This window comes from Sus scrofa, chromosome 6, assembly GCF_054392235.1.
Source record: "Sus scrofa isolate SSC_HxYL_T2T_F1_AM1 chromosome 6, Sscrofa_HxYL_maternal_Yorkshire_Landrace_v2.0, whole genome shotgun sequence".
NCBI classification, from domain to species: Eukaryota; Metazoa; Chordata; class Mammalia; order Artiodactyla; family Suidae; genus Sus; species Sus scrofa.
Genome location: NC_139388.1, coordinates 99981017 through 100003433, shown reverse-complemented (window position 1 = coordinate 100003433; position 22417 = coordinate 99981017).

The following is a 22417-nucleotide window of genomic DNA, read 5'->3' as shown; positions in this document are numbered from 1 at the left end:
TCAGTGGATTAAGGATCTGGCCTTGCTGCAGCTGTGGCATAGATCATGGATGAAGCCCGGATCTGGTGTTGCTGTGGTTGTGGCATAGGGTGGCAGCTGCTCTGATTCGACCCCTAGCGTGGGAACCTCCATACACCATGGGTGCCGTCCTAAAAACCAAAAACCTAAAACACATCAGCTTATCATAGATGTTGCAATTGGAGGAAGCAGCCACCACCTGCAGGGCTGAAGGGACTAAGAGAAATGGCGTGAACAGTCAAAACCTCTGAGTGTAGAGGAGGGGCAGTGCCGAGCTGAAACGCAGACCTCTGAGGATGAATCACTGCCTCAATGATGCTGGTGTCTCTAAACCTGGAAGAGGGTCCTCTGGGGCTGGGACCCAGATTTCTTGAGGACAGGGCACTGGCTGATGGATGCTGGTATCTCGGAGAGGAGCAGGATGGGATGAGCTCTGCAAGTGATGGAAATTGTGACTAGATGCAGCTGCTGCTATAGGAAGGAGTTACTGTTACTGGGGAGCAGAAGCATTGCTGGGGTGATACTTAGAAAATGTTAGCCATCAGAGAGCCATGGGAAACCAGAGCAAGTTTTTTCTTCTACCCCCGTCCTGGCATGTTCTCTCTCCCTATGTATTTATTAATCATGTCTTTTAATTTTCTGTTATTTGATCCTTGGGCATCCTGGGCCTTACTGACCCTGGAGGGACTGCTTCTTCTGGGGCTAGCTAACATCCCCTTTAGAGACAGCAAACAACTTGCCTAAGAACATGCCTTTCGTGTGCAGACCAACTGATCCAGAGCCTGTGACCCCAACCGTCTCTTCTATTGGGCTCTCACACTCCAGGCCACTATCTGCCCGCCCTAATCACCCCAAGGCCAGGTACCAGATAATGAAGGTCAGTCTCTATACCCCAGAGTCCACTGAAATTCTTCAAACTAGCCAACCCTACATCTGCCTACCCTGCAGGCTTCCTTCCAGTGAAAGCAGTAAAAGACCTGCTTAAAGACAATAAAGACTCTTGCCCACATTTTCCTCTTACTCCTTCTGCCTCCTGACCCACCCTGGTGTTGCCCCATGTAGCCCTGAGTGGTATGCCGTGCTTCCGGTTTCTAGAAAACTGTAAGCGAACCTTTTTCTTTGGGACGGTCAATTCTATATCTGCATGCCTTACAGATTAAACAAATCCCAGGCCCGCTTAAAACACCCTGTAGCATCCCCTTGTGACAGAGCTTGACGGGAGTCAGCTAGCAAAGCAGAAATGTGGGCTTCAGAGTCCCAGCCCCAGCCTCACAAAGCAGAGAACAGAAGAGAGGGTTTGGAGCAGAGAGATAACGGCGGATGCTCTGGCCAGTGTACAAGTTAAATTGGTCCATTTATTAAGGAGCTTCTAGTCTGGGACAAAACTCTTCACGACTGAACCATAACAGTAGAAATCTACACCCTTGAGACACCCCTGAGGGAAGGCCAGCAGAGAGGGCCTGGGGAGTTGGGGGCTGGAGGAGGGCTTGCAACTTAAAATGTCAGAGAGGGCTCTATTGAAGTGACATTGAGCAAGATCCAAAGGAGATGAGAGTTTGGGGTTAGTGGACACAAACTATTCCATTTAGAATGGGTAAGCAATGAGACCCTACTATATGGCACAGGGAACTGCATCCAATCTCTTGGGACAGAACATGATGCAAGATAATATGAGAAAAAGAATGTGTGTGTGTGTGTGTGTATATATATATATATATATAGATAGATAGATAGATAGATAGATAGAGATATAGATATGGCTGGGTCACTTTACTGTACAGCATAAGTTGGCAGAACATTGTAACTCAACTGTACTTTAACCAAACAAAACCTCAAGGAGGTGAGAGAGCGAGCTGTGTAGATGCATAGGAGCCACCATATGGATGTCTGGGAGCAGAACACTGTGGGGGGAGAAGATTAAGGGCAAAGACCCTGAGAAAGGATGACCTTGTCTTCAAGGAATGACAAAGAGGCCATGTTCATTTTATGGGTCAACTTGGCTAGGTCATGGTGCCCGGTTTTTTGATCCAACACCAGTCCAGCTATTGCTATGAAGGCACTTGGGGATGTGATTGACAGTCTGAGTAGAGCAGATTATCCTCGATCATGTGAATCGGCCTCATTTAATCAACTGAAGGCCATAGGAGCAAAGACTGAGGTCTCCCTGAGGAAGAAGGAATTCTGCCCCCAGACCACACAGAAATTCTGCTTAAGTTTTTGGCTCTCAGACTCAAGACCACGACATTAACGCTTGCCTGCATTTCCAGCCTGCTGGCCTGCCCCGTAGATGACAGAATTGCCTGCCCCTGCAATTGTGTGAGCCAGTTCCTTAAAATAAATCTCTCCCTCCAGATATACAACATGCATCGTCTTGGTTCTGTTTCTCTGAAGTGCTCTGACGAATACAGGCCAGGGTAGCAGAAGAGGGTGAATAGTGAGGTGAGTGCTATGAAATGGGGCCAGAGCTGAGGTGTGGGACTGAGGAGCCGGTGGCCTTGGAGGGCCTTGTGCTAGCAGGAGGGCTTTGGCCTTTGGGCTGGGAGGTCATTGGAGGGTTCTGAGCCAAAGGGTGACCTCATCTGAGTGATGTGTTCAGAGCTTCCCCTGGCTGCTGTGAGGAGAATGGGCTGCAGGGCAAGGGTAGAGGCAGGGAGCCCAGCAAGGCCACTGCAGGGGTGGACACAAGGTGAGGATGCGGGGGGACAGGGGTCAGGAGGGCAGTGGGAGGTGACAGCGCAGGTGATAAGAAATGGAGAGATGCCTCTAAGCATTTGGCTGTTGCAAACACAAATCTGGACTTTAGGGGCCAGGGCTGGAAATGGAATTCTGGCAGCATTGAGCCGGCCTCACCCATGACCACACAGGGAGGTGGCCCATGACTCAGGCCTGTGGTCTCTTCAGCACCTCAAGCGTTGGCTGTGTCCTAGGGAGCCTGCTCCAGCCCCTGCACCTCCCCACGTGGGGTCTCCCCACAGAAGCTCCCATCTCCGTGCCCGAGGCGGGGTGGGTAACACCCATTCCTCCTCCCCACTGTTCACCGCACTCAGTCATTGCATCACAGGCCACAGTATTCACAGAAAACAGCCAAGGGCCTGGAAAACCCCAAACCTGGTTGCCTATTAACCCAGTCAAGTCAAGCAGGCAGGCCTGATTTTCTCACTAGAGCTGGTTACAGTTAGTCCAGGGAAGGGAAACAGGTTTCATCTCACATGCCAACCTTGATTAGTTAAGCTCGGCTCTGGATGGAGCTGTCTTGACGAGAGGGAAGGGGTATAGTGATCTGTCAGGAATGTCTCAGAGGGAGGCCCGAGAAAGGAGAAACTGCTTTTCAAATGCCCGACATGGGCATAACATTTAGCTCTGTCCTTCCCTCGGAGCAGCCCAGGTAGGGAGTCTGAGGATTAGTGGGGCAGTAGAGACAGCGGGAGCAGCAGTGGTGCGAGGAGGGGGAGGCTTATGTGGAGCCCATTTATTTACCCAGCAAATAAGTTTTGTGTACCTACACGCACCTATCACTACTCTAAGTCTAAGGGATAAAAGAGTGGACACAAGCCTACTCTGTAAACCTGCCGTCTTTGTCAGCTTGGGCGGCCACAGCAAAACACCATGGACTAGATGGCTTAAGCAACAGAAATTGATTTCTCACTGTTCTGGAGGCTGGAAGTCCAGGGTGAAGGTGCCAGCCAGTTTGGTTCCTGGTGAAAGATATCTTCCTGGCTTTTATTATTAATGCAACGACCTGGATGGACCTAGAGATTATCATACTAAGCGAAGTCAGAAAGAGAAAGAAAAAATCAGATGATACCACTAATCTGTGGAATCTAAAATATGATACAAAGGAACATACCTACAAAATAGAGACAGCCTCACAGACATAGAGAACAGACTTGTGATAAGGGGGAGGGTGGGGAAGGGAAGGATTAGGCGTTTGGGATTAGCAGATGCAAACTATTATATAGAGAATAAATAAACAGCAAGGTCCTGCTATATACCACAGGGAACTGTATTCAATATTCTGTGATAAGCCATAATAGAAAAGGATATGAAACAGAACACATGTATGTATAACTGAGTCACTTTGCTGTGCAGCAGAAATTAACACCGCATTGTAAATCAACTATATTTCAATAAAATTTTAGAAAAAGTAGCGGTGCCACATATTGATATATGGGTGTCTGTGAGAGGCATGGATTTGGCAAGGTTAATTAAGAATTGTAATTTGAGGGAGTTCCTGTCATGGCTCAGTGGTTAATGAACACGACTAGTATCCATGAGGATTCGGGTTCGATCCCTGGCCTCACTCAGTGGGTTAGGGATCCAGTGTTGCCATGAGCTGTGGTATAGGTCACAGACATGGCTCGGATCCCTTGTTGCTGTGGCTGTGGTGTAGACTGGCAGCTACAGCTCTGACTCGACCCCTAGCCTGGGAACCTCCATATGCCGCAGGTGTGGCCCTAAAAGCAAAAAATTGTAATTTGGACATGTTTGATTTGATATCCCTATTAGATATCTAACTGAAGAATCTGCAGAAGGGGCCATCATGAGGTCAGTGAGTTACGGGCAAGGTGTGTTACAGAAGTCGATGAGGAAAGTGTTTCAAGGAGGAGTTTGTTCAACAACATTGAAGGGATTAAGAGGGACAAGAATATAAAATTGCTATTAGACTCGGTAGAACAGAGAACTTTTGTATGCTGGACTGCCTTTAGATAGAAGATGAACACGTACCATTTTAATGGGGCCAGAGATGGATCCAGATAGGAGTGGCTTGTAAACTTGGTGATAGAACGTCCACGGAGGAGTTCCCGTCATGGTGCAGCGGAAACAAATCTGACTAGGAACCATGAGGTTGCAGGTTCGATCCCTGGCCTCGCTCAGTGGGTTAAGGATCTGGCATTGCCGTGAGCTTGGCATAGGTTGAAGATGTGCTCAGATCCAGTGTTGCTGTGGCTGTGGCATAGGCTGACAGCTACAGCTCTGATTCAACCCCTAGCCTGGGAACCTCCACATGCCGTGGGTGCGGCTCTAAAAAGACAAAAGATGAAAGACAAAAAAAAAAAAAAGTTATTTCTCATTCATGTCACCATCTGATGCAAGATGATGAGGGCTTTGCTCTGTATTAGTCATTCAGAGACCCGGATTCCTCCTACGTTAGGTTCTGCCTTTTAAACCCTTCGAGTCCTCTCCATTCAGCTGATAGAGAAAAGAATGGAAGAAGAAGTGAGGCGTATCACTTCCACCCACATTCCATAGGCCAGTTCTCAGTGACACGCCCACACCCCACCAACACTGGCATCAAGTACCCCACATGTACGTGAAGATGTCTCCCAACGACTTGAACCCTCAGCTGTCAAGCTTTCTCAATCAAGTCCCCAGACACTGAGGAACAGAAACACATTGTCCCCGACTCTGCCCGGGGACTGTGATTAATCCCACATCGACACCAAGCCCTGAATGAACCCCTGCAATGGCATAAATTCTAACCCCTGAATAAATTCCTTTTCCTATATTATGTATCGTGTGGCTCTTTGGATGATCCAACCCTGATCAATACTGACTGTGAACTTGAGCTGAAGGTAATAGCCATTCTGAGTGGTACAAGTGCCACACTAGTCGGTGCTGGAGCTTTTAAGAAAACAACACCCTGCTAGCTTACTTCTTAGACAAGTATTAGAACACACCCACAATAAATCCAAAGGGTAGACTATTTAGAACCACTAGCAAGTGAGTAATTCGAGGATAAAGATAAACTGACGATTCCTCTAAAGCACAGAGTTCTTCCTAAGGAGTGAGCAATGGGGCGTGTGCCGTCAGCAGGAATGTAGGCGAAGCAGCAGAGTGTTTCTCAGAAGAGGCTATTTTAGGAGACCATTTATCAATGCTCATGACAGCACCCAATAAACGAATGAACTTATGCTTACAAATCATTAATTATACTATTTATTGTTGCTACTTACCATTTGCCAACTAGTATCTTAATATTTCAATATTTCATCCACTGTCACAGGCTTTGCACTGCTTACTGCCTAGCAGCTCCTTTAGCGCCTGCTGCTGTGGGAGGAAGAGGGCTGGTTGACCTGGTGATTTAGTTAAAAGTCTCCCCCCCTGCACATTCTCCTCTCAGAATTCAAATTATAGAAGCAGTTCATTTGCTCTTTTTATTTTATTTTATTTTTTTTGCTTTTTAGGGCCACACCCTAAATGGAGTGGCACATGGAGGTTCCCAGGCTAGGAGTCAAACCGGAGCTACAGCTGCCAGCCTACACAACAGCCACAGCACCTCCAGATATGAGCCGAGTCTGAGACCTGCACCACATGGAAACGCCAGATCCTTAACCCACAGAGTGAGGCCAAGGATCGAACCTACAACCTCATGGTTCCTAGTTGGATTTGTTTCTGCTGTGCCACGATGGGAACTCCCCATTTGCACTTTTTAAACAAGAAAAACATTTCCCAGAGGCAGGCAAACCCTGTGTCCTCACCCCGTGTGAGCATCTGGTTTATTCCCATCCATGCTCCTCCCCCAAAGGCACACCCTACCCTGCTTTTATTTCTCCTCCTTTAGCCTCCAGTTTCCCTGAACTTAAAATAAATAAGGACAAATCAGCCGTTCTCAAATTTGAAAAAACACAAAATTCAGATTCTGGGAGTTACCCCTGAGTTTCCAATTTTGAGACAGTAAAATTTTCTCCAGGTCACTTTGAGCCCCATCCTTCTCTGGCCTTTGGCTACCTCTGCCTTCCAGACCGGCAACCACGTTCTTTAGTCTGATCTCATGAGGCTGGATGACCCAAAGTATCCAAGCTCTGTCTGCAAATAAGGGAGAGTGAGTGAGGTTACAGAGCCAGCCCAGATCACACAACCCCAGACTGATCATCCCCTAGACTCAACCAGAAACCAGAGCTTTTTTAAGGCACTGAGGAGCAGCCCCTGCTATGGAGCCCCTGCTATGTCCGTGGAGCCTCTGCTATGTGCCCGACATGGTACTATGTATTTTTTCCTGCATCACCTCAGTTAATCCTGACAACAAATCTTATGAGCCCGAGCCTGATTAATCCTGCTTCAGAGAGGAGGAAAACAAGCATCGGTGTTGCCCCAGCAGGGAGTGTAGGGCAGATCTGGGATTCCATTCAGACCTGTTCTGGGTCCTACTCACCCAAGAGTGGGCGCTGGAACTTAGATCTGAAAGTGACCCTGAAACTCAGTCTAGCTACCTGTTGTCTACCAAGAAGAGGGGAATAAACTTGGTCCTTTCCTCTCCATGGCTTGGCTCCCATCAGGCAGCCCCCTCCCCAGCATCCTAATGCAAAGACAGCTTCCCACTGAGAACCCTGATGCCCCCAGTATCTGGAATGGGGGGCCAGGCTCTATGTTCCAGGTGTGGGAGGTCAGGGGAGCAGACCTGCCGACTCTTTTCTTTCCCGACAGCTATCTGCTCACCTCTCTCCATCAGGTGCGAGAACTTCTGGTTCAGATCCCCATCCCTTCCACCACTCCAACTCTCAGGCCCCCAACCCATCCTACACTTAGAAGCCTGAGTGGTCTGTAAAAATGTAATTCATTTATTCACAATAGCCAAGACATGGAAACAACCTAAATGTCCATTGACAGATGAATGGATTAAAAAGATGTGGTATTTATACAAAATGGAATACTACTCAGTCATAAAAAAGAATGAAATAATGCCATTTGCATCAACATAGATGGAACTAGAGACTCTCATACTGAGTGAAATAAGTCAGAAAAAGAAAGACATATACCATATGATATCACTTATATCTGGACTCTAATATACAGCACAAATGAACCTTTCCACAGAAAAGAAACTCATGGACTTGGAGAATAGACTTATGGTGGCCAACGAGTGGGGAGGGAGTGAGCTGGACTGGAAATTTTGGGTTAATAGGGTTAATAGATGCACATTATTGCTTTGGAGCATGATGGAAGATAATATGAGAAAAAGCATATATGTGTGTGTGTGTGTGTGTGTGTGTGTGTGTGTGTGTGTGTGTGTGACTGGGTCTCTTTGCTGTACAGCAGAAAATTGGCAGAACACTGTAAATCAGCTATAATGTAAAAAATAAAAATCATTTAAAAAAATATAACTCAGGTTGTTCCTGTTACCACAAACCTGTCTGATGGCACTTAGGTGACAATCCAAACTCCTGGCTACAGTCTTCTCTCAGCGAACTCAACCTGTCTCCAGCCACAAAGGTCTCCTGTGAACTCGTGGAGACCCCTCTCTTCCTCACCTCAGGGCCTCTGTCCATGCAGTCCGTCAGCCTGGACGCGCTCCCTCTTCCCTCACTCAGCGGATTCCTTCCAGTCCTTGCAAGGCCACCTTGCTGGAGGGACCCCCACACCTCCCATCTAGTGTGAAATTCCACACCCCCGTACTCCATCACAGCACCCTGTCATTTCCCTCTCTGCATAGTGTGACCACAATGTGTAATTACGTAATGATTGGTTTACCTTTTATGTCCATTGCTCCTGTTGGATGGTAAATTCTGCAAGGGGGGTGGCCATGTTGGTCTTTCTAATGGTTAATTTCATGTATTTTTTTTTTTTTTTGTCTTTTGTCTTCTTGTTGTTGTTATTGTTGCTATTTCTTGGGCCACTTCCACGGCATATGGAGGTTCCCAGGCTAGGGGTTGAATCGGAGCTGGAGCCACCGGCCTACGCCAGAGCCACAGCAACGCGGGATCCGAGCCGCGTCTGCAACCTACACCACAGCTCACGGCAACGCCGGATCGTTAACCCACTGAGCAAGGGCAGGGACCGAACCTGCAACCTCATGGTTCCTAGTCGGATTCGTTAACCACTGCGCCACGACAGGAACTCCTAATTTCATGTATTAACTTGACTGGCCCATAGGGTACCCTGAACATTATTCCGGGTGTGTCTGTTTGTGTTTCTGGATGAGAGTAGTATTTGAATCAGTGGACTCAGTAAAAAGACTGCCCTCCCCAGTGTGGGTGGGCCTCATCCTTTCCATTAAGACTTGAATAGAACAAAAAGCTGAGGAAGAATTTGCTCTCTCTCCTGACTATCTCCTACCTGGGACACTGGTCTTCCTCTGCCTTCAGACTGGAACTAAGATTGGAATTTAAACCATCTACTTTCTTGGGTCCCCAGCTTGTTGCTGATCTTGGGATTTTTCAGCCTGTATAATCATGGGAACCATCTCTCTCTCTCTCTCTCTCTCTATATATATATACACACACACACACATATATAAATAGATACATAGAGATATAAATATAGATCTGGCTCACATTTTTGTGTGCGTATGGTTTGTTTTTCTTTTTCTTTTTTTTCTATTTACAGCCACACTGTGGCCTATGGAGGTTCCCAGGCTAGGGGTTGAATTGGAACTGTAGCTGCCAGCCTATACCATAGCCACAGCAACACTGGATCTGAGCCCCATTTCTGACCTATACCTTGCAGCAATGCTGGATCCTTAACCCACTGAGGAAGGCCCAGGATTGAGCCCACATCCTCACAGACAGTATGTCGGGTTCTTAACCCACTCAGAAACTCCTACAGTCTGGCTCACACTTTTTGATTTGTTTTGTTTTCTCTTTTGCTACCTCTCAGCATGTGGAGTTCCCAGGCCAGAGGTCTGATAAGAACCTCAGTTTCAACCTATACTGCAGCTATGGCCTTGAGGGGTCCTTAACCCACTGTGCCAGGCCAGGGATCAAACCTGCATCCCAGCGCTGCAGAGACACCGATGATTCAGTTGTGCCACAGTGGGAAGTCCTTACATTTGTATCCCCAGAGCTTAGTACTTCCTATCAGTGCTTCTAATCCAATAAATAGTGTTCCAATGACTGAATGAATGGTGCAAGTTAAAAGAGGAATGCCTAAGGCTCACATGAAAAAGCCTAGGATTGTGGAGGCGGAGGGAGCTGAGTCTTCCCCATCTAGCCCCTCACTGAGCAGATGGCCTGCTTTACAAAGATTAGAAGCCTGTGTGAAGGGAGGAAGTCTCTCAACTTACATGCCTATCCCCAATTTTTCCAATGTTTGTCTTAATTTCTCTTCTCATCAGCTCAAAGAAGGGGTCTCCATTTCCCTTCTCCAGATTGTTCCTTTATTTAAAAAAAAATTTTTTTAGGGTTGCACCTGAGGCATATGGAAGTTCCCAGGCTAGGGGTCGAATCGGAGCTGCAGCTGATGGCCTACGCCACAGCCAATGCTGGATCCGAGCCAAGTCTGCAACCTACACCACAGCTCATGGAAATGCTGGATCCCTAACCCATTGAGCGAGGCCAGGGATCAAACTCGCGTCCTGATGGATACTAGTCAGATTCTTAACCTGCTGAGCCACAATGGGAACTCCTCCAGATTGTTCCTTTAAACTCAGAATATTCCTCCCACCTCTTCGCCTCCTCCTCTACATCAATGGCCCCCTGATAACATTGCTGTTCTCTAGAAGCATATAAAGTTCTGTTCAGGGCCCTCTTCTGTTGTTATTTGTCATTTTCTAGCTTTATCTTTAGCCCTTTTCTAAGAACCTAAGATGCATTGTTGCAGAGTCACAGACAGAGAAAAGAACCTAAGGTTACCAAAGGGGAGAGAAGGGGCCAGGGATAAATTAGGAATTTGGGATTAACAGATACACATCACTATATATAAAATAGATGAACAACAAGGATTTACTTTATAGCACAGTGAACTACTATAATATCTTGTAATAACCTATAATAAAAAAGAATCTGAAGGAATTCCCATCATGGCTCAGGAGAAACAAATCTGACTGGCATCCATGAGGACACAGGTTTAATCCCTGGCCTCACTCAGTGGGTTAAGTATCCAGTGTTGCCATGAGCTGTGGTGTAGGTCACAGATTTGGCTTGGATCCTACGTTGCTGTGGCTGTGGCATAGGCTGGCAGCTGCAGCTCTGATTTGAGCCCTAGCCTAGAAACTTCCATGTGCTACAGGTGTGGCCCTAAAAAGCAAAAAAAAAAAAAAAAAAAAAAAAGAATCTGAAAAAGAATATATATATATATATATAACTGAATAACTGCTGTACACTGTAAACTAATACAATATTAGTTTTAAATATGAGTGATTTATACTTCAATTTCTTAAAAAGACACATTGTTGCATTTAATTCTCACAGCAACCTTGTCAGGTAGGTTCTAGTTTTATCTCAGTTTTACAAATAAGGAAACCAGAGAGGTTAGGTGACCCGCACAAGGTCACACAGTGAGTGAAGTGAATGATGTAGCTATGATTGGAACAGAGGCTCCAACTTTCCATCTTACCATCTCCTCATAGGCCCTCCCTGTCCTTGCTATAATAAATACTTCAAGGAAGAGCCACCTATCTTACCTTCAAAGGCCTCCAGAACTTTTGGGGGCCCCTCAAAGTGAGCCCAGAGCACCCTCTGCTGGCAGGTGCTTCTCATTGCACCTCCTGTCTCTGACATTATCTGGCCTTCATTCGCTGAGCTTGGTTTGGCTGGAAGCCATAGAAAGCAGCTCTGGCTAACTTAAGGGGAAAAGGGCAGGAGGCAGGTGGGGTGAGCAGGGAATGAACTTCAGAAGGTTCAAGGGGTCACCCATGGATTCCAAGACAGGGTTGAACAGCCAAGAAATCACCACAGAAAGGCAGACCTAGAGTCCTCCACAGCACGAGATCACAGGGCTTTCTTCCTGAGGCACTGCCATCAATGTGCTTCGGCTCCACAGACACTGAGAGTCCTGTACTTCTCCATTCACAGCTCCAAATTCCCAGGAGACAATGTCTGATCAGCAGAACTTGAGACACGTATATCCACAAATAAAGACAGGGGCTGTGGGTCCACCATGGTGGCTCACTTCCTCCAATGGCCAGGCCAGCCCCTGGATGCCTTTTTTTTTTTTTTTTTTTTTTAACTCTTCCAGTACACGAGCATCATATATCTTTCCATCTATTTGTGTCATCTTTGATTTCTTTCATCAGTGTCTTACAGTTTTCAGAGTACAGGTCTTTTGTCTCTTTAGGTAGGTTTACTCCTAGGTATTTTATTCTTTTGGATGCGATGGTAAATGGGATTGCTTCCCTAATTTCTCTTCCTGAGCTTTCATTGTTAGTGTATAGAGATGCCATTGATTTCTGTGTATTCATTTTGTATCCTGCGACTTTGTCAAATTCATTGAGGAGTTCTAACAGTTTTCTGGTAGAGTCTTTAGGATTCTCTAGGTATAGTATCATGTCATCTGCAGAAAGGGATAGTTTTACTTCTTCCTTTCCAATTTGGATTCCTTTTATTTCTTTTACTTCTCTGATTGCTGTGGCTAGGACTTCCAGAACTATGTTGAAGAGTAGTGGTGAGAACAGACATCCTTGACTTGTTCCTGATCTCAGGGGGAATTCTTTCATCTTTTCACCATTGAGAATGATGTTAGCTGTGGGTTTGTCATACACGGCCTTTATTATGTTGAGGTAGGTTCCCGCTATGCCTACTTTCTGAAGGGTTTTTATCAGAAATGGGTGTTGGATTTTGTCAAAGGCTTTTTCCGCGTCTATTGAGAGGATCATATGGTTTTTATTCTTCAGTTTGTTAATGTGGTGTATCACACTGATGGATTTGCGGATATTGAAGAACCCTTACATCCCTGGGATAAATCCCACTTGATCATGATGTACAATCCTTTTAATGTATTGTTGGATGTGGTTTGCTAGTATTTTGTTGAGGATTTTTGCATCGATATTCATCAGTGAAATTGGCCTGTAGTTTTCTTTTTTTGTGGAATCTTTGTCTGGTTTTGGTATCAGGGTGATGGTGGCCTCATAGAATGAGTTTGGGAGTATCCCTTCCTCTGCAATTTTTTGAAATAGTTTCAGAAGGATAGGTGTTAGTTCTTCTCTAAATGTTTGATAGAATTTGCCTGTGAAGCTATCTGGTCCTGGACTTTTGTTTGTTGGAAGTTGTTTTTTTTTTTTTTTTTTTTTTTTTGCCATTTCTTGGGCCGATTCCTCGGCATGTGGAGGTTCCCAGGCTGGGGGTCAAATTGGAGCTGTAGCCACTGGCCTACACCAGGGCCACAGCAATGTGGGATCCGAGCCTCATCTGCAACCTACACCACAGCTCACGGCAACGCCGGATCCTTAACCCATTGAGCAAGACCAGGGATGGAACCTGCAACCTCATGGTTCCTAGTCAGATTCGTTAACCTCTGAGCCACGATGGAAACTCCTGTTCGTTGGAAGTTTTTTAGTTCTTGTGATGGGTCTATTCATCTTTTCTATTTCATCTTGGTTTAGTCTTGGAAGATTGTACTTTTCTAAGAATTTGCCCATTTCTTCTAGGTTTTCTGTTTTATTGGCATATAGTTGCATATAGCAGTCTCTTATGATCCTTTGTATTTCTGTGATGTCCATTGTTACTTCTCCTTTTTCATTTCTAATTTTATTGATTTGAGTCCTCTCTCTTTTTTTCTTGATAAGTCTGGCTAAGGGTTTATCAATTTTGTTGATCTTTTCAAAGAACCAACTTTTCATTTCATTGATCTTTTCTATGGTTTTCTTTATTTCTATTTCATTGATTTCTGCTCTGATCTTTATGATCTCTTTCATTCTACTAACTTTAGGTCTTGTCTGTTCTTCTCTCTTGAGCTATTTTAGATGTAAAGTTAGCTTGTTTATTTGAACTTTTTCTTGTTTCCTGAGGTGGGCTTGTACTGCTATAACCTTTCCTCTTAGAACGGCTTCTGCTGCATCCCATAGGTTTTGGAGTGTCATTTGCTTCTAGGTATATTTGCTTCTAGGTATATTGTATTTGCTTCTAGGTATTTTTTAATTTCCTCTTTGATTTCTTCAGTTACTCATTGGTTGTTTAGCAGCACATTGTTTAGTCTCCACGTGTTTGTGTTTTTTGCAGTTTTTTTCTTGTTGTTGATTTCCAGTTGTATACAGCCCCTGGATACCTTGATCTGCTCTGGGAGAATCAAAGGCCCTTGGAAGTCTTAAGAGGCAACCAGGCATGCTAGTGTGTGTGTGTGTGTGTGTGTGTGTGTGTGTGTGTGTGTGTATGTGTGTGTGTCCCCAAAGGACAGAGTCTGCCCTGGGCTCAGTGGCTGAGCATCCCAGGGCCAAGGAGCAAGAGGAGATGTGCCTGAGATGGACAATGGCAGACAAGAGAAGCTTAGCACCTGGATCAGGGGAGATGATTCCTTGCACCTTCCCACTCATCCCTTTTCCAACCCTGAGCCCACCATGGTCATCGCTTTTATTTATTTTTTATATTTTTTGCTTTTTATGGTCACAGCTGCAGCGTATGGAAGTTCCCAGGCTAGGGGTCGAATCGGAGCTATAGCTGCTGGTCTACACCACAGCTGCAGCAACGCAGATCTGAGCCACGTCTGCGACCTACACTCCAGCTCATGGCAACACCAGATCCTTAACCCACTAAGCAAGGCTGGGGATCAAACCTGCATCCTCATGGATCCTAGTCGGGTTGGTTAACTGCTGAGCCACCAAGGGAACTCCTTGGCCATCACTTGGTTGAAATTCAATCAGTTAAAATTTCAGTTTTTACATTGGACTCAGAGCTCTTGCCCAGCCCCCACTGCATGAAGGGCAGGCCTAAGGGTGGGGGGCAGGGAGGGAGCTCTTAAACCCTCAACCCTTTCCTTGTGATTGCTTCTCTGGTGTGTTTCAGGGAGGAGGGAGAAAGGAAAAAACATTTCCCCCGTGACTGCCCATAGTGAGCTGGGGCAAGCCTCTTCCTGTGGATCAGAACCTCTCTTCCCCCGCACAAGTAACCACACAGCAGTTGCTGTGTCCTCAGTGTCCAGCATCAAGGGTGATGTTCCAAATATGTAACCACAGAATGTCACGGGCACCAACCCCTCACAACAGCTGCCGGCCAGTCCCCGAAGCAGGGTCCCAAAAGCTCTCTGTTGTGCCAGGCTGGAGGTAGAGGGGCAGGGGTGGTTCCACTTGGTGATTTGAAAGTCCAGGGAGTCCTAGGGGTGGGGTGGGGGCACAGTGGCTGGGATGGCAGTGGCACTCGGGAAAGTGGCTATTTCTCAACAGATGTGGAAATATTTCACTATCTTCACAATTGTTATGTTGTTCTGATGTGTTCTGGTTGAATTTCAGCCTCGCCACCATGAATCCAACTCACCGTTGGCAGCCTCAGAGCCAGCAGTGAGATCCCTACAGGCCTTGCTGGTGAGAGCCATTCTCTTAGACATCAATGGGCTCTTGAAACATAGTCACATTTTTCTGCTGACCCCCAGCTGGCAGCCTGCCTTGTTTCTCTGTACTGGTCCCATCAAGCCAATGGCTCCCAATCTTACCCAGTCTCCTTACCTCCAACGTCAGGTTCTACAGCTGGTGTTGTCCAATCTAATAAGCACAACTGTATGTGAATATTTAACTAAAAATTAATTACAATTAAATTAAAAATTTAAATTCAGTTCTTCATTCACACTAGCCACATTTCGAGTGCTCAGTGGTCACAAGTGCCCAGGAGCTACCATATCAACTAGCATAGACGTAGAATATTTTCATAGTTATGAAAACTCACTGGTCAGTGCTGGCCTATGGGATCTGTCTTCTGTAACTCTCAGGAATTGACCGCTTTGGGGTACACTCTTTACTCTCTCTCCAATTGGCGTTGACACTGCATCACCTCTCCCCAATGCTTTCTCCTACTTTGTGCTACCCCTGCTCTTGCAGCACTTATGGTTCCTCTGAGATAGAGCTGAGAAATGAGTTCCTGAGTGTGATACTGTAATTTATAACAAGATATATAATATTTGGTCTTCCTTTCCAGTACAGTTTCCAAATGCTTGGAAGTTCCTCAGTGATGAGAGAGAAAGACGTCTTTTGTTTTATTAATGAGATGACTTTTGGAATGCCCTCGGGTCACCTATGCTCGCATGGGTACTAGTTTCCAGGGGAACCAACCCTTTGCTTTGTGGGTTGGAACTTTCCATCCCATCCCTTGACACTCTGGGAGGGAAGAGGTGCTGGAGGTGGAATTGACCACCAATTATGTAGTCAATCATGTCTATGTAATGAAGCTTCCATTAAAAACTCCCAAAGGAGACAATTCGGAGAATTTCCAAGTTTGTGAACACCTGGAGGTGCTGGGAGAGTGATGCACCTGGAGAGGACACGGAACCTTGCCCTGTGCATCTCTTCATCTGGCTGTTCATCTGTATCCTTTGTCATATCCTTTAATAAACTGGTAAATGTAAGTAAGTGTATCCCTGAGCTCTGTGTGCGGCTTAGCAAATTAAATGGATCCCAAGAAGTGGGGCATGGGAACCCCTGATTTGTAGCCAGGTTGGATAGAAATGGTGGGCAACCCATGGCCTACTACTTGTGATTGGCATCTGAAGCAGGATAGGAGCAGTTTGTAAGACTGAGCCCTTAACCTGTGGGATCTTACAGGTTCTATCTCCAGGTAGATAGCATCAGAATTGACTTAAATTTTGAGACACCTGGCTAGTGTCACAGAGAATTGCTTTGGTATGGGGACCAACAGGGTCAAAAGTGAAGTGTTGGAGTTCCTGTTGTGGCTCAGTGGGTTACAAACTCAACTAGTATCTGTGAGGATGCAGGTTTGATCCCTGACTCCATTCAGTGGGTCAAGGATCCAGTGTTGCCATGAACTGTAGTGTAGGTTGCCGACATGGCTCGGATCCTGTGTTGCTGTGGCTGTGGCATAGGCCAGCCTGGGAACTTCCATGACCCCTGATCTGGGAATTGTCATGTGCCGCAGGTACGGCCCTAAAAGCAAAAAAAAGACACAGGAGGCAGAAAATTGAGGTTTTTCCTTTTTACTGAGGATACCCCAAAATTTCATTCTTAGGGTTTCCCTTGCAGAGCTATCAGGAAGGGAACCATCTGAATACACTCACAAGGACTGAGGGGAGAAGAGAGTCTGTTTCCCTTTACAGAGTCTCCTCTGGTCTCAGTCCTCCTTCTAGAAATGTAGTGGGAGGGTAGTGAGCTTCTTGGGCTAGTTTTGAAGTTGAGCATCTCTCAGCAAACCCTGCCAGAAGGTGGCTGAAACTACAGTCTTCAGTACTCTGAATTTATAGTACCAGCCACTTACCTGCTTGCTCATAACTCTGTTTTCATCTTTCAATGCCCTCCTCTGTACACCAGGGGCTGGAAGCCTGTGAACTACATTTCTCAGACTCCTTTATCAATTGGCTTGCTGTTAGGTTTTGCCAATCAGAGGCAGTGGTGAAAGTTAGGAGGACAGAAGAGAGAAGCCTTTTTTCCCCTTTCTCCAGCAGTAGTAGGAGCAGCAAAAACAATGAGTGGCTGCAGGTGCCTGTGTTCCTGCTCAAGCAGCACTCTTCCAGAGGTGATGGAAGTTGCTGTTCCTCCAGCACGTTTAGCAGACTGGAACTCTTGAACCCTGAGTCTGACAGTGACAACCACAGCAGCGAGTGACTTCAGCAAGTGTGTGGACACCTGGATACCAGCAGAGCATCAGTGGTGGTGGTTCTAGTGGTGACTTTGAGGTAGGAGGTGGATGGGCCCCTGGGCTGAGAATAGCTGGGACTTGTTGGGCTGAATAAATTGGACTTTGTTTCTCTTTGACACTTCAAGGATGCTAGTCAGATTCATTAACCACTGAGCCAAGATGGCAACTCCCACTTGTGTGTATTTTTATAATTTAGAATATCTGTTGTCCTTAGTAGGAACACTCTCCTTCTCTACTCTGGATATACTTTGGGAGGAATTGACGTTAATCTCCCAGTTCTACAGGTAGACAATTGACTTAGCCCTGGCCAACAAGAGCACTGCCTCCCCCTGTTTTCAGCAATTGATTCTGAGCTTAGCATGGATCCCAGATCAACCAAGGATGTTTGGTTTTTCGTTTTCATTTGCTTTTCGGGCGCACCCGAGGCATATGGAAGTTCCCAGGCTAGGGGTCGAATCGGAGTTGCAGCTGCCAGCCTACACCACAACCACAGAAATGCAGGATCCAAGTCTCATCTGCAACTTGCACCACAGCTCACAGCAACATTTGGATCCTTAACCTATTGATGAAGGCCAGGGATAGAACCTGCATTCTCATGAATACTAGTCAGGTTCTCAATTAGTTGGGAACTCCACTATATTCTACTTTGGCTTAGCCCATTGTGGGCTAGATTTTCTGCCACTTGCAACCAGGAGTCATAACTGATGGAGAAATATGACAGACTCCTATGCATTTTCTGTAAGCAAACAGAAGTCACCTCCAGACAGCTTAAGTTAAAAAAAAAAAAAAAGGAAGTGGAGTTCCCATTGTGGCTCAGTGGAAACAAATCTGACTAGCATCCATGAGGTTGCAGGTTCAATCCCTGGGCTCACTCAGTGGGTTAAGGATCCGTTGTTGCCTTGAGCTGTGGTGCAGTTTACAGACTCGGCTCGGATCTGGCATTGCTGTGGCTGTGGTATAGGCTGGCAGCTGTAGCTCTGATTCAACCCCTAACCAGGGAACCTCCATGTGCCATGAGGGCTGCCCTAAAAAGCAAAAAAAAAAAAAAAAAAAAAAAAAAAAAAAAGGAGAGACAGACTGTATACAATGTGCTAATTCCCCAAGGCAAAATCTCTTCTAAGTACTTTGCATATATTAACTCATTTTAATCCTTAGAGTAGTCATTTGAAATAGGTACTGTTATTATCCCTATTTTACAGATAAGGAAATTGAGACACTGACAGATAAAGTAACTTGCCTGTGGTCACACCGCTGGAAAGTGCTAGAACTGGGATGCAAACCCAGACAGCCTAGCCCCAGAGTCTGTGTTTAACCCACTATATCACAGGGCGTCTCCTGTAGAAAGGGAATGAAGGCAGGGCCGGCCAAAATACCAGCTTCCCGGCAGGTAATGCTCAAGGGAGACCCTATGGGGAACTTCCACTCTCTCTGTATTATTTTTTTAGCTACCATGTATTAACTAGAAAAAAAAATAACAGATTTCTATTTTGGAAATTATAAAAGAAAATCCTGCTTTGGAGTTCCCGTCATGGCTCAGTGGTTAATGAACCCGACTAGCATCCATGAGGACTCGGGTTCCATCCCTGGCCTTGCTCAGTGGGTTAAGGATCTGGCGTTGTCGTGAGCTGTGGTGTAGGTCGAAGAGATTCGGTTCAGATCCTGCGTTGCTGTGGCTGTGGCATAGGCCAGCAGCTACAGCTCTGATTCAACCCCTAGCCTGGGAACCTCCATATGCCCTAAAAAAGAAAAAAAAAAAAAAAAAAAAAAAACCAAAAATCCTGCTTAGCCAATAGAGAAAAGGAAGGAACCCAGAGCTGGTGATCTCACTCTCTACCAGCCACTAAGAAGTCTATGAAATTTCTAGAGCCCAGGGGAGTTCCAGCTGTCACCAGGTTGAGGAAACCCAGGGTGTCAGGAAGGCTTTATGCATCATAAAGGCGGTGTTTGGAACCAACAAGATGGGGTGGGGGGGTGTGTTGGTGAAGCAAATTGAAGTGGCCGCTGCCTGCAGACTTCTGCCCTCACTGAAACCCTGCTGGGCTCGGTTCCTGCTGTGCCCCCGCTTTTGGGGTGGACCTCTCCCACAACCATACTCTTCCTTCCTCCGGGCAGTCCGCTCTGTCCTCTTCAATCTGCAGAGCCCGCTCCTTCAAATGTGGAACAAGTTTTACCAAGGCTCCAAGCCTGAGAACAGATAGGCCATAACAGCTCCAAACCTCCTTCTTCTGACTCAGCCTTTAGCTACAGGACAGTGGAGACAACGATGTTCTAGACACTATCCTTTTCCAGGAACGCTGGCCTGCCAGTTTGAAAGTATATGCACTGAAGTCAGACCTAGGTTTGAATTCCACCTCGGTCACTAATGGGCTGTGTTACAACGGGAAAGTGGTCTAATGTCTCTGAGCTGCCATCCACTGCCAGGAAATAAAGTAATGGTACCAGGGCTGAAGTTTAGTCCCTACACACTGATACAGCTGGTCGTTAAAGCATCAAAATACTTCCAAATTGATTGGGATTAGCCCTCGGGCCCCTACCACCCTAGCATCTTTCCTGCCCACTCCACTCTTTGCAGAACAGAGTCCTTGATCTAGGACTAAGGCCAGCATCCATTCCGGTTGGTAATGCTTGTGCCTAAATGAGTTGTTAGTTTTTTGGGTTTTTTTTTTTTTTTTTGTCTTTTTGTCATTTCTTGGGCCGCTCCCATGGCATATGGGGGTTCCCAGGCTTGGAGTCGAATTGGAGCTGTAGCTGCTGGCCTACGCCAGAGCCATAGTAACGCGGGGATCCGAGCCGCATCTGCAGCCTACACCAAAGCTCACGGCAACGCCGGATCCTTAACCCACTAAGCAAGGGCAGGGAACGAACCTGCAACCTCATGGCTCCTGGTCGGATTCATTGACCACTGAGCCACGATGGGAACTCCGAGTTGTTAGGTTTTTTTTTTTAATATCCACCCCTGGCAGTGGTCATCTCTGGGATGATGCAGACTTGGCAGAGTGTCTGGCACAGAGCAAAGCAACTCAATCAATGTCAACTGCTATAGCTTTAAACACTGAACCTAAAGGGCAGAGGCAGGATCAAGAACAGAGCCTCATAAGCTGGTAAAGATGGGTTATGACTGGCAGATCAGGAACAATTAGAGGGCATGTGATGATTCATGGCCAAGGCTGTGTGGGTGGGCTGGCCGGGTTTAAAGAGCCAGAGCAAGACCAATCTATTCTGCTGGGCTTTGCCTTTCTAATGCCTTGGGCGATCCAAGGAGAATATTCTAATCCGAGGTCCCTTGGGTTGAGGACTTGAAGGCCTTAAAGAGAGGTGGTATTTTGTGCTGGCTACAAGTGTAGGTGCTGGAGCCAGAATGCTTGGGTTCAAATCCCAGCTCAGTGGCTTTACTAGCTTTGTGAACATGCCCTGGTCATGTAACAGTTCTGTGCCTCAATGTCTCATCTGTTAAATGGGAGTGATAAAAGTACCTGCCTCAGAAAAATCTTATGAGGAACAAATTAGGTAATACATATAAAGTGTTAGAATAGCATTTGGCACAAAGTAAGGTCTCTATGTGTTAGTTATTATCAAGGAGGTCACAAATGTAGTGGAGCAGTCTAATTCGTGCCCACACAGGTCCGTCCACTTTTTTCTTCCCCTCCTAGTTGAAATTCTCCTCCTCCCCTAGGCCTCCTGTACCAGCTCCCACATTTTACAGACTGGGAAGCACAGAGTGAGAAGGATGTTGCCCATGGTCTTATGTGGGGTCATTGGCAAAGACGGGACTCCATTTTCAAATTCTAGAGACCACTTCCAGCATCTTATGCTGCCACTTCCACTTCCTCATGCTTTGGATTATGATATCAGTGAGCAGGGATGGGTCCCCAGGGCTAGAGGCTCAGGACGTGACGGAGTCAGGGCTTTCAAACACCTGTCCCTTGTCAGTCACCAAAGGGGACAGGGACGTGCCTACTTACTGGTGCCCCAGGTATGCTCTCATCCCACTAGGACGCCTGCAGCTAGGAGGAAGGGACCGCAAAACAGGTTCAAGAGGGACTGGGATGGTGCCTAAAGAAAAAGAGAGAACACCACTGACTTCTCCCCAGCGAGCCTGGCCATGAAGTTTCTGGGATCAGCCGAGAAACCAAGCCTTCGCTCTTGACCAGCTGGCCCCGCCCACCGCAAAAATTGCTTTCTTGGGCAGAAGTCCCGCCTCTCCCCCTCCCACCTCATGGCTCTTTAGCATCCCAGCTCTGATTGGACTAATCCCCAGACTCCCCGCCCTACTTTTGACAGATGCTTAGCAGTCCCTCCCCTGCACGTGGCCCAGCCAGAGGCTGGCTGCTCCCCTTCCCTACTCGCCCCCCCCACCTCCCCCAGCTTGGAGTAAAAAGGTTCCCTCTCGTCGCCTTGGGTCGGGAGCTCTCAGCTTCCATTGCAGCTGGGGCGGCCGGACAGGGCTTTGGGGAGACCCCCAAGTGCGGGAGGAGGTGTTCCCAGGGCCCTGAAACCTTCCAGACCTGCTCAGTGTAAACCGCCTCGGGCTTGTGTCAACATCCGAAGCCAGAGACTGGCGGCGGCTGGGGACAGACTTCGTCTAAGGAGACCGGAGGGTGGGGAATGGAGGGGTCCATAGGGTAGGCAGAGAGATCCCAGGAGGCTTCCTGAGACTGAGAAATAAGGAAAGTCTGTCTGGGGAGGGATCGGAATTAGAGGCTGTAAGGGGCCCAGGACTAGCGTGGGGCTAAGTGGAGCCTGGGTACTTCGCCATCCCCGTCCACTTGCCTGCTCTCAGTTCCTTGGCGAGAGGGGTGGTTGGGTTGGAAGGGGGATGAGAAGGCGTGGGCTGCTGACTACCGCATCTTTTTCCTCCCCACTCAGTTCCTCCTCACCCTCCTCTGATTTGGGGTGAGATACGGGAGGGGGGTCACATCTTGTGACTCATCCCCTTTTCTGTCCCCACCCCCGCT